Raw genomic sequence first — 13,486 nt, 5'->3', positions numbered from 1 at the left:
CCCGGGGCCTCCCCTCGGGAGCGGGGCACAGGGTGCGAGAGGAACGGAGCGGGATGCGGACCCCCCCAAGGGCTCCTGCGCCTTCCCCGGACCCGCGGCGAGCAGGGGGGGGTCCCCACCGATCCCCTTCCCTACAGCCTTATCTTTAGACGCTTCCACCTTCCAATTAAACTGCCCCCAAATTGCCAAAAAGACTGATTTGCATGCAAGGGGCTCCGCTCAAAGATGCTAACTGATTGTCTCCTCTCAGAACTTGACATTTCTCTCTTCAGTTCCCACTTGAAAGAAGTTTTAGAACAGTATTCAAAGACTGTCCAAACGAACAAAACCTTCCCCTTCGCTAGGGAGAGAAATCCGGTGTATTCAATACGAGGGCATATTCTCAGAAGTTTGCAGATTCAGGTTTAAAGGCTGTATTGTTCGTGCCCTTTTCCCAAAATTCACTGTTTTTTTCAGGGAACGGCTCACATGCCTGCAAAGGATTATTAAAATAAAACATCATAGAGCTGGTCCCCCCCCCCCCCTTCTTTTTTTACTGTTTAGAATTACTTTTTGGAAGAGCTTCCCAAGCATCCCCCCACCCCAAGTCATAATTAAGAACATTTTACTTCTCCCTAGCAAACAGCATAAATAAAGAATCAAACCCTTTTCCAAACGCTCCTTTTCCTTTAAGCACTAACTTCGGGAACATTTATCTGTTACAAATACACCTGAAAACACGCTCAGTGAGAATTCATCTGCAGCAGGATGAATTAAAGCAGCAACACTTTAACACAGGGCATGACTGGAGGCATCTCTGCCAGCATTAAATAAACACAGACTTGCTGGGGTTTCAAAAGCCGTTTCAAAGCGGCAGCATCTCTGCCTTCAACAACACACCCACACCCCCCGCCATTTTCCTTTTCAAGATGAAAAGAAGATGATCCAATGAGCTGAGGATGTAAAACTCCTTTGGGGGAACACGATAAACTGCAAGAAGCCAGTGGCAACTCGGTTACGATTGCCTCCTTTCATAAAGGTGCATAATGGGAGCAAACAGGGACCCGACGGGACAGGAACATGTTTTCTTCACTTAATACAAAGCAGCTTTAAAACAAAAACACCCTTAAAAAGCATGGCTCAGAGTGCAGGGGGCAGCCCCCTGGTTGGGAGGTATGGGGGTCCCCCAGCCAGCCCCAGATGTGCCCGCCCGCCCCCCCCCCCCCCCAAGCAGCTTCTCTTGCCCAAGCCTTTGCCTACTAAGCACCAGCACAAACCACCCATGGACTCACACACACAACTAGAGCACAAAGAGCCTGTGCCAGGGTTTGGAGATCATAACCAGACATGGGGAAGCATCTAACGGCACCCACCAAGGCACTGATGTCACCTGCACAGATCCCACCCCAGGGAACGCCACCAGCACCATCCCAGCATTATTTAAGTCATCAGGAACCAAGAGTTCACGTTGATTTACAAGTTAATGAGGACTTACTGCAGACAGTAACTGTGAGAACATGTGTTAAAACACAACAGAAAGAAATCCATCCACTTCCATAAGAGGTGGATGGTATCCAGGAAGAATGAGTCAACCTCATTCCTCGAGTAAAACTCACCGAGCTGACAAGAGCTGCACCAGGCATGAATTCGGATCATCCTGTTTCCCCCATTGCATTTACTGCTGCCCAGGTAATTCTCTCTTCACTGTTACGGGTTAGAGACAGGTAGGAGTTTTTTGAAGATGCTTTTCATCACTGGGAAGCACTGATTTGACCAGTATTGCCCCCAACATCCCATCAGTTACAAGCACTCGTTCATCTTGAGTCACACACAACATTCACACAAGATTGTGCTTAGTGGTGAGGGCACAGAGAGGAAGTAGAAAGCTTTTGACATATCAGAGATGCCCATGTTCATCCTGCTGCTAATTCTTGTTTCTCCTTCACATAGACGTTTAGTGTTAAACTTCACAAGGTTTTAGTTTCATTTCCATGGAGGAAGTGAAAACTCTCGAACCCACTGACATGTTTCCTAACCAGCCCTTCTCACACTACTCACTTTGGAGGAGAAAGCAGCATGTTTAAATGATTGACAGGTAAATATTCTTCCTATCACACATTCACACAACAGCAGTGGTTTATTTTACAGGTGGAAGAACAAACTACTTAGATTTGGGTTGCAGTATACAATACAGCAATATGCAGTATACATACAGCAAAGGGAGCAATGGAGAGATGAGCACCAATGCAGCCAGAGCTTTGGTCTTCGCACTCAGAAACCCAAAGTGTCACAGGGACTCTCCCATACTTCTATTAAGGCACAAAGAGCACATCCAACATCTAGGAGCAAGATCATTAGGCTTTTTAACTTCACTAGGAGGTTGTTAGCTCACAAACTGGCTACAGGAGAGCTTATGGCAACCTGATGGGAGTTTCAGTTTTGCCATAGCCAGTGATAAACTAATTGATAAGTAGCTAAAAAACAACCTCTGTTTAAAAAAGGTGGTTAGAAAATGAAATGCAAATATATACAAATATCCAATGGTTTCTCTGAATATAAGTGTCTGTCTACCTTATGACTGCTATTTTCCAGCCAGCTTTCCAACCAGTACAGCCTCTGCACTTCTTTATCTACAATTGTACCATTTATAAGCCAGGAGCCCACCTTGCCCTTGTGCTTGCTCCCACAGTAACTCATGTTCCATTGGGTTTATTCCTGTGAAGACTTGTGTTAAAACAGAGCAAAGAGCAGAACCCCTGGTGAGGGAATGCTATGTTTTGGAAAGCACCAAACAGGCTATTCCCAGTCAAAATATGAAAGCACTGATACACATCCTGTGTAAGAGAAAGGCTTTTGCAATTGGTATAGCATTAAAAAGAGAAATAATGGTACCTGGGTCAAACACAAGTCTTGTTGGATAACAGTGTTTACTCAATACCTAAAAAATAGTTTTCCTAGAGGAATACACTTCCTAGGTTCCATAGGGAGTTTCTTCTCTACCTTCACAATGAAAAAACAGCATGGGGCAATTCCCCAAGCAAGATGCCACAGCTCTCCGCTCCCACACCAGCTCTGCAATTCGGGATGTGCAAGGGATGCACCTCTCACTTCGTAGACACAGTCTGTGTGATTTCAGCATTACCAAAATGATGAAGACTTTCAGAAGCCAACCATCTCCAGCCCTGTTTAGCATTAGGGTTAGTATTTAGTTACTCTCTTAAAATTAAGTTGAAAAAACAACTGAGCTTCCAGACTCACCGATAAAAGAATTATAGGAGCAAAATGGTGTTACATTTACTTATATTATCTATGCAATACCAGAGCTGCACAGGATGCTTGGAAAGAGCTCACGGTTTGGAGAACAAATCCTGTCTGAAGCTGCCAAGTAAACAGCAGCAGAGAGCCAACAGAGCAGGCAAGGGCATCGCACCACCATGAACCCTGCAGAATGCAGCTCTCCTGGCTCCCAATCCCATGGTCAGTCTGCACCATCTGATGTTACAGAGTTCCCTGCAGAGTAGCTTTGCACCGCTGTACTGCCCTTAGCCTAGGAAAAACTGGTGTATTCTCCTCAGCAACTGGCTACAACCTCACAACAGTGCCAACTGTTTCCCCACACATACCTCAAACCCTTCTTACAGTTTTATCCAGATTCTTTCAGTGCCCTGAAACATATATCACAGGTTGCTCGACTACCATTCAGCTGCAGTTTTGTTCCTTTGGTATAAATGAGATGGGGAAATAGTTCCATTCCTCTAAAGTATAAAGTTAAATAGAGTGAACCGAGAAGTTTAAAAATAATGGAGTGAGATCACCCATAGAGTGATTTTAAATGGCTCAAATAAGAGCAGCACTTGCAGTTAGCAAGTGTTCCTCCGGAGGAACAGGAGGCTTTCTCAGTTTCAGCCACTTGGGTGCATTGTAAGGGGACAGCACTCATTCACATGGTGAAGGTTATTTCCTATAAAATTATGAGTAACAGCTTTTTAACTCCACTCTTAAGCAACCCAGGATGAGAACCAATTAAAGATCACAAAAGGATTTGACACTGGAAGGAATTTGAGTCTTACTTTGTCACAAAGCTCAGCTGGATGAACCATCTAGGCAGTGAAACACTTTATTCCTAAGTATATAGACCACCAAATCTGGGCTGGCACAACGAGGGTAAAGAATGACTGGAACAGTGAAACCCAGAGACACTGCAAGGAAAGCAGCAGTGAGCAGTGCCCCTCAGCTTTATCTCAGAGTAGTTAAGAGTTGCTGCTCATTGAGCCAAACACTCAGCTTTGCAAGAGCTCTGCCAGCAGCACAGGTCAGCATTTCTGCAATGTAATCACCTCTGCCTTTAATTTCTACAGCCGGACCTGTTTATCACATCCTCCCTCTCACCAGCAAACACTATCACTTTAAAGCCATTCCAAACTCTGCATCCAACTACAATAACCAATAGAAACCAAGATTTATGTTCCCATGTTGTCATTCATTGGCTGCCCAAGCAAGCCACAGCTCAGTATTTCCCCGCCCATTAAACACATGAACTAACACCAAGATTGTTTATTTTTTGCTCACCCAGGTTGTTGGAAAGTTGTGGTTTTGACCATTTCACCACTTATACAAGCATGTATCGTGCAATGACATTCTGGATGCTTCTGCATTAATAACACTCCACATTTATCATACATGTGGTACAGATCTGGAACATCAGACAGCTTTAGGCACATAACTTGTCACAAACACAGAGACGTAAGACATGATCTATTAAAGAACAACCAAATCCAAGAATACATCATCCAAGAGCGGAATCCAACCCACAATTCAACAAGGAAACCCAATGGTTTCGTCACTTTAGGGGATGCATTTTAGAAATAAAGAGAATTGCAATAGAAGAATTTGATTCTGGAAGGATGAGAAAAATGTTAAACACGTTTTTATGGGAGAAGCACAGATACGGAGCAAGCTCAAAAGCTCAGCGTCTCTCATGCCCCGGTCTATAAATAAAACTAGCTGGGCTTTACTCTTGTACTAAATTTAAAGGAAAGTCTTTTCCACAGAGGGCTTTCTTTAAAGCAAACTGTGCCCCAGAAGGACTTTAACATCGGGATTTGACATGGGGTTTCCAACAAGCAGCATGGATGAATTAAGCAATAAATGTAGGAAGAAAGCAGCTGCATTTCTCCGTAGCCGAAGCAGATGAATGTGCAGCTCAACCATGGGTGTATTCTGAGGGAGAAGGACAATTCCCAGTAGTTCTCACCCAGAGTTTAATCACAGTTTTCCTTCACCCTGTGCTCTAGGAGCTTGGCTCAGGTGCCACTCACCCTCTGGCATCACAAGGTCAGCTCCAGCGAGCACCAAGCAGAACCCCAGATTTTGTGGCATACACAATATCAAATCATTCAGCTCTCTCCTGCAGGCTATCCACAAGCTACACAGAGGAAAGGGGAGGGAACAACTCCTTGATAGGCTCAGCTGAGGTCTATCATCACAATCAACACCTAACTGCTTGTCTTTATTCAACTTCTTCCATTTGGAGATAAACCTCCAGGTCTCAAGGAGTTTTTCCCAGTTTGGAAATCCCGAGGGCTCTCTCTTCTCCTCACAAAAATCCCACAACTTCCTCTCAGGAGGCACAAGTTTCAAAATAACCCATTCGGAGGCACACCTCCATCAACTCTTCTGAACATACACAAAACGCCACAACCAAAGCAAGCTCAGGAGGTGCACTGCCACCACCCCCTGCACCTCTCCACACCAGCAGTGCTCCCTTGCTGGCCTAGCAACAGCCACTACTGATTTCTCTTTGACATTTCAAACAGATACTGTCACCTTAACTCCCCACCAAAGCACTTACTCAGGATTGCTGAACACGCACCATGTTCCACCCCAGAAACAACAGCATTTCAATCAGAGCAGAGGACAGAGGCCCTCACAGTAATTCAGCTTTCCCAAATCACTTTCTATCTTAGCTCTTAAGTTCCATTTGCTTCCACTTTTCATTTAATTTCAGGCTTAAAGCTTCCTATTCTTTAGGTTTTCTAGAATAGAAGCAGGTTTTCTCCTACCTACCAGCTCTGCATCTGCTGCTTTCTTATCCCTCTGCAGCAAACAGATTTCTCTTGACACACAGGATCAAATCTGTAAGAAACGTGGCACTTCTAAGCTGAAGCAGTTTATTTCCTCATATCAGAGTAGCTTCCCCCCAATCCCACTGCAGCCTAGGCTCTGCGTAGCAGGGTAGGGACTCTAAAACTCATGAAGCAGCAGAGTTTTCTTCTTGCACTCCAAGCAAGCTACCAGCATTGCAAAGATAACCTGCTAGAACTGCAGGTCAGCCAACCCTTTGCTGATGCACATCACCCACAACACAGAGACAGAAAATGAGAGCATAAAATCTGAGTATAAAAAAGTACAAAATAAGAGTATAAACCAGCATTTTGCTACTGCAGCTCTAATTGCAAACCAACCTTCAATTCACTACCTCAAGATAGCTGAAGAACCTAAGACTGACCTTAAAGAAGACAAGGAACCTCCTGGCTCCCGAATCAGTAGAGAGAACTCCACATGCAGCAAACCTTCCTCTGGCCAGAGCCTGAACCTTCTGGAAGGAGCACAGAGGTGCCTACATAGAATCAGGGATTTGACCAAGGTGCTCTAATTAAGGTGAGTGCCACCAGCAGGATTCAATTTAGCTCATCAGGGCTGGGTCTGGGTGGGGTCTAGCATCAGGGCACTCAGGTGATGGCAGAAAGCAATGAGTGTGGTACAACACAGCTGCTCCTCTCTGCTTCCTTGTGAGCTGCGCAGCAAATACAAGGGATTGGACCTTTGCAATAGAGTGAATTCCTTCATGGATGTGCCAGTGCTCAAGAGGCAGGAGGTGAAATCGTTGCCGTGGATGTTCTCCAAGGATACTGACTAACTGGATAGATTCCTATTGTGTTCTAGGAATGTGCATTGAAACAGCTCAGCTCACCGAATCTGAAGACAGGAAATGAATTAATTTTAGGTGGTCCATTAATAACTCCCAGTGATGTGTAAAGCTCATCTTGTGTCATACAAGTTACACCCACAAACTGCTCCCCATATGCTTACAGTTCTTTGGAAGATGCAACTATGGCAGCACTGGTGAACATAGGGCAGATCTTGTCTTACAGGTGAATTAGCTGTAAAGCATCCCAAAGGGTCTACATTTAACACTCGTTACATTTCCACTGCTTAACTCTTCTATTTGCAGTAACTGCATGTTTCATAAAGACTGAACTTCTTCATGCATTCTGTGGAAACACATAAAACATAACTTGGGTCAACCGACCTGCTGATATTTCTGTTTTCAGAAGAGAGCAGGAACAGTGAAAAAAACCCCAACCCAAGTCTTTCCCAGCAAACTCTGATGTATAGGATGTGACATAACGGTGCAAAAACTTTTGGCAAACCCAGGGATTTGAAATTGCTCTGCTCTGTTTTGCTGTGGCAGGAGTTTCAATGCACTTTGCCTAGAACTGACACAAAAGCACAGTCACCTTGAGTGTGTCACAGGGAAGAACAAAACAATTTCCCAGACAAAAATACACTGAGTTCAGCACACTGCTTATAGGTTACAGTGAACAGAAGCGTTTGATGTACTTGATGCTTTCTGGCTACCAGGGAACCTTTGAAGGGCCCTACACAGGAGGGAGGTGGCACTGATGAGGTGGCAGGTACATGCTACAGAGAGGTGAAAGGGGACAGAACTTTATTTCCCTTTTTACAACACAATTTGCTGGGCTCTGTGTATTTCCCTGGGCCCTGTGGGAGCAGACAGCAGCAGAGCAGGACACAAGCACGGCGGTCTGTCCCTGGATCCGTGGGGTGATGGGTTCAGGTCCCAGCACCCACCTGCAGAGACGGTGCTTCCAAAGGGTTTGCTCCTTCCACAGTGTCCCACTGTGGAGGCTGTGGAAGGGGCTGGTGTGAAGGTGATGCCCCCTTGCAACCCCCTTAAATAAAGCAGTGTCTCTTGGGGGGCTGCTCCCCCTGCCAGGCGCTCTTCAGGCTGGGGCAGACGGTGCCTCTCCATCAGAACAAATGACTTTCTGGATGGGCACAGTACCTGCAATGTAACATTATTTGCTTTACTCCCCACGCACTGGTGCAAAGAGGAGATGCCTGCTCGTGGCAGGGGGTTGGAACTGGATGGTATCCAGGGTCCCTTCCAACCCAAACCAGTCTGGGATTCTTTAATTCCATGGTTTGCATTTAAAGCATCTCACTTGCGCACCCTCATCTCCACACTGTCCCCAGCAGAACTGCATCAGAAGCCACTTGCCACGTGTCTCAGTGCTTGGGGCTCATCACCTGCCTCAGAAGTGCAGCTTTTAACACAGTGGCTGTTGTCTCTACGGGCAGGAGTGCATTGCAAAACCCTGTCTGTAAGTCTGAGCAGTGAGGACGTCCTGTGTGTGCTGATGCTGACACTGCCTCCTTGTACATTCTTTCTTTTTCTCTTCCCTCTCTTCCTAATGAAATCTTTCCATATTATTAATGGCCAGGGTGGATCTACAGCGTGTGCTCCTTCCAGGATTTTCTTGTTTGCTGTAGTCTTCACATTTTCCAGTTCATTTCCTACTTTCCTGACCTAAAACTGCTGCCAAAACTATCCCCAAAGCACACTCTGGTACTTGCACAGAAATAACCCAACATTTGAGACTATACATTTGATCCAGACTCTTGCAAATCAGTAGCAATTTTACCTCAAATAGGAGTCATTTTCATAAGCTGCTGACGGTTCTTAAGGTGAGCTTTTAGCCCATTTACCATGCAGGTACATTTCAGTCACTACAATGGGGAACACTGGGTCACATCATTTATGTTAAATTAGTAGTCGAAGAGCATTCAGCCAAAACATAAAGACTGGACTCAGGACAGGCTATTTAATCAGGGATGAAATGATTAGGAATGAAATTCATGAACTGGACTTATGCGTAGATACTCTCAATGGCACTAACTCTCATAGATAAAGAAGAAACAGGTAACCAAGAAAAAGTTCCTCACTCGTGGACTGGAATATTAGAAACAAAAGTGGCTATGTAATCCCCCATGGAAAGAAATGGTTCGGTTCCATGTAATCCCTCACCAGAAAAGTTGGAAACATTACAAACTCCACTGATATTAGAGCTCAAGTGCATGGTGGTGCCAATTGGAACAGGTTGAGAGTTGGGGAATTCCTTAGGACATTCAAGGAGAAAAAAAATCGGAAGTAATTTCATGGATTATTGTTGGGTTTAATCCCTTCTCTGGCTTCTGAAAGAAAATCCTCACACATTTAGTCACTTATGATATGGATGCCTCTCGGTAAACATAAACTGACAGTAGAAATGGCTGAACATCTCTGAGTATTTGATCAGGCAAAGTGGAGCACCTGGAAGTTGGTACCTTTGACTTGACCTATTCCTGCTTTTAAATATCCTAGGAACATTTTTGGTTGTTCACTTCTTGCAGCCTTCACACACGACTTTCTAATGACAAAAATAATACCTAATAAAAATACTCTAAATGTCTTTAAGTTTCACAGAATTGGAACTGATGCTCAGGAAGACAAAGGCCCAGATTCAGTTTCACTGATAAGCATAAAGAAGACAACTAAATTAGGAACATAGTCCCAAAAGATCTTCTCTTCAGTAAAAGGAGAGTGATAAAAGCCCAGCAGCCCGTAGGTAGGTGAAGTCTTTCTCTCCACTGTTTATTTTAACTGTTGTTTAAAGTTACTTGCTTTAGCTGTAAATGGTTAGATGGGATGAATCCATGTCCTGGTGACTTGCCTGTGATAGATCAGGAAACAAAACCTCCAAGAGGGCAAGCTGGAGGTTATCCAGGTACTCTGAGGATGCAGAGATCCATTCCTCCCCTCATAAATCTCCCATCAGTAAAAAAACCCCACTTTCAAAGTCAATCCACTGAATACAGCGGGTTTAAAATGGCGAAGCTGAAATCAGCATCTGGACTATTGTCTGGGATACCTTGAAAGTCCATGACTTCTTCCTCTGGGGGCACGTGCTTCTAGGAAATCCATATTACTCTGGCTGAAAGACAGTACTGTAGGGATGTCATCAGACCACCAGCACTGTTTAATAGTTCTTCTGTGTTGTTCTGAGAAATACTGTTTTCTGTAGCAATTCAGGAATGACCCATAGAAACAACTTTGGCAGTGCACGTATTTCCCTTTGGATTTGTCAGGATAGCGAAGGATCCAAAGAGCTGAATCTTTCCAAATCTTCTCAGCTCATCTGCATTACAAGGGCTAAGTGGCTCTCCAGTGGTTCCTTGCTTAGTCTGGAGCTCTGATACTACCAGGGATCCAACATGTCGTGAGAAGCACAGGGAGAGTCGTGTTTTCTGACGCCATCAAATTCCCCTCTCTATCCTCAGTGAGAGACTCATTACAAAACCAAGCAGTGAATCCTCAAAGGCTGCAAGGCCAGATAAATTAAGGCAGATATTCTGGACTTTGGGATAGAGAAGATGTGGCTGAGCCTTCACAATAAACAGAATCCAAGATGACTGCGGCGGGTGGGGTTGCAAACCTGCAGCCATTCCTGGGGCCTGCAAGCAGCATCCTCTGCTCAGATGACTTTCCCAGCTAGATCCATGCTGCTCAGCACATTCCCATCGCATGGTCCTGAAAAATACAAAGGAGGACAGCATGAGCCAGTGGTTATTTCCACCTGCCTCTGTTTCCCTTTGCTAAAACAGTGAGGAGATTCTTTCTTTTCTCCTGCTCTGTGTGCAAAGCTCCACAGGTTGCTCTGCAGGGTGCAGAGCAGACACTAAAGTGTGCTCCCTCTTCTATGAAGGCTGCTCAGCCACGTTAATGCTCAGCTCATTTGCTCATTCAAGAACTAGGGGTACCAAGTGGTCCAAGCATCATGCTAAAAGAGCTCTCCTGCTTGCACAGAGCTCTTCTATGTGTCCATGTCCAGCACAGCATTTGGGCTTACAGACACACCGTCAGGAACAGGACCTACAGGTTGGATGCTTTGAACAGTCACAGCTTCTACCAGCTATTACTGTAGTCATAGATACACTGCCCTTAGAGAAATCAGAATCAATTTAGGCACCTAATATTGGGATGTCTGTAAGTGAATTGGTTTTGAATTAATTGAGTAAAACAAGGCAGCGAAGCCCCATGTAACGTGTTGGTGTGGAACCGCTGCAGCCCTGGGGAGGGAACAACAATGCATATTTTACGCTGTGAATTTTTTATTAAGGGAGGGTTTTTTCTGTTTTTTTTATTATTGAATATGAATATTTTACATGTCCGAGTTCAGAACAATGCTGGTTTTGGCTGCCTCTGCACTTTTCATGGTTGTGTACCCTTGCATTGCATAACTGAGAGAGATCCATTTACACACAGGGGGAAAGGGGACTAATGAATCTCAGCAAAGCCAACTTTACTGTGTGTGAAAAAAAGCACTCTGAAGTTTTCCAAATAAAAAAAATATATATACATATATAAAATACTTGCATGGAATGGCTTAATAAAATCAGTGTGTGTGTGTGGGTGCACATGTTCCTGGGGGCATGTGGATAATGACTACAGAGTTACACCTTATACCATCTCTGCTGCAAAAAGCTCTGGAATGTTCTTACCTCCTTCACATCAAACCCCTCACATTCAGGTACTCACCTGGATGGTTCCAAAGCTGAAGAAATGGAGGTGTGCCTGCCCATTGCTCAGTCAATGAGCTGATGGAGCTGCCCACACCCACCTGCAGGGCTGGTATTTGCCTTTGGTAGCACCGTTACCCTTTCTGGCTACTTCTGAATGTCCACAGAGCTTGTTTTCTCACCCACCTCTGCAGGCTGCCTTCAGCAGGCTCTCAGACTTACACCTACAAGTGGAAGGTGTCCCTGTCCATGGCACGGGGTTGGAGCTAGATGATCTTTAAGGTCCCTTCCAACCCAAACCATTCTATGATTCTTAGGCATTCCAGGTTGGTTCTCTGTGTCTTTGAGATGACTTCTGCTCTGTACAGCCACATTAATGAGCACCTTTGACAGCCACCATGCTCATCAAGCAGCTCTTGGCTTTGTCAGTGGCCAAACGCATGCACTGACCTGCTGGCATCACTTCATTCTGACCATGGATGGGTAAAAAATGCCTCATTTACCTGGGCAGTTTGGGTCTGACCTTGCTTGCAGAGCCTGGCATGGCAAGACCACAAGTGCAGCACTTCTGTATGGTGAGGCCTCTGTGTGCCATGTCCCGAGCATCGCCGCGCCTGGGGAAACAAAGGAGCTCATTTCCCTGCCTTCCCCCATGCCCTGCTGCAAAGATGCACTTGGCACTCTCCATCCAGCTAATTTCAGAACAAGCTGCCCATCACCACCCCCCTGGAGACCTGTGATCTGCAAAGCAGGGGTGAGGGCACCTTCTGCAGCAAGAGTGCTCACACAGCTCAGCAGGATGAGGGCAGGGGCCAGGAGATCTGAATAATAAAGATAATAATTATTTGCCAAGTGTATATTTGAACCCAGCCTTTTTATTGTGCACATGATAACAAGGAGGAGAGGGAGAAAGCAAGAGCTCTTGTACAGTTCTTGAGAGCCTGCAACCAAAAATGGGCAGGGTGACAAGAAGCACATTGTTTTGGGTAATCAGTGTGCATTGTCGCAGGCTGACATGACTGCATACCAATAAAACCCTGAAATTCACAGGGAATGGGCAAAGTGCAAATGACGAATTGTCTGACATTTAACAGAAAATAAAGAGCTGCTGCTGGATTGAAACTTAAATGAGACTTGGGGATGGAGGAATGAAATTACCAGGAAGTGCTGGTTTTGGCTGGGATAGAGTTAATTTTTTTCATAGCTGGTATGGGGCTGTGAATTGGATTTGTGCTGAAAACACATGGATGCTTCCATTATCCCTGAGCAGTGCTTATACTGACTTAAGGCCTTTTCTACTCCTCAACTCACCCCATCAGCAGGTAGGCTGGGGTTGGGGGAGGCACAAGAGTTTTCATTCCAGAACTAACCACTGGTAAATCCAGGGATTAACTCAGGCCCTGCAGCCAGTCCTGTATTCACCAAACAAGTGTTGCTTTCCTGAGGCTAGAAAGATTCCAGGCATTTACAGTTTAAATGCTCTGTATCCACAGGACAGGCAGAGCATAGGGGAAAACACATCAGGTGAAAGATTCCTGCAATTCATATTCCATGGCATGAAGGCCAAGGGAATAAGGTCCCAAATGATGAAGACCTCAGACCTCTCCAAAGCAAAAATGAAATACAAATGGAGTAATGAATTTCCAGCTCCCTGTGCAGCGACAGAAATACAAGGTGACCAAGAGATTGAAGAGGCTGATTAAAGTCTAGAGTAATGGAACATGTGCCAACTTCTGCTATCTTCTTGTGTGTCCTTGAGCAAAGTCATGCCTAAGAGGTAAATGGGAACAGCCAGGCCAAACCAGCACTGTGGGTGTTACATACCTTTAATAATGGGTTGTTGAATGATTTTCATCTGGGAGGA

This window comes from Psittacula echo, assembly GCF_963264785.1.
Source record: "Psittacula echo genome assembly, chromosome: 17".
NCBI lineage: Eukaryota > Metazoa > Chordata > Aves > Psittaciformes > Psittacidae > Psittacula > Psittacula echo.
The sequence above is the reverse complement of the archived record's forward strand: the minus strand, read 5'-3'. Positions refer to the sequence as shown.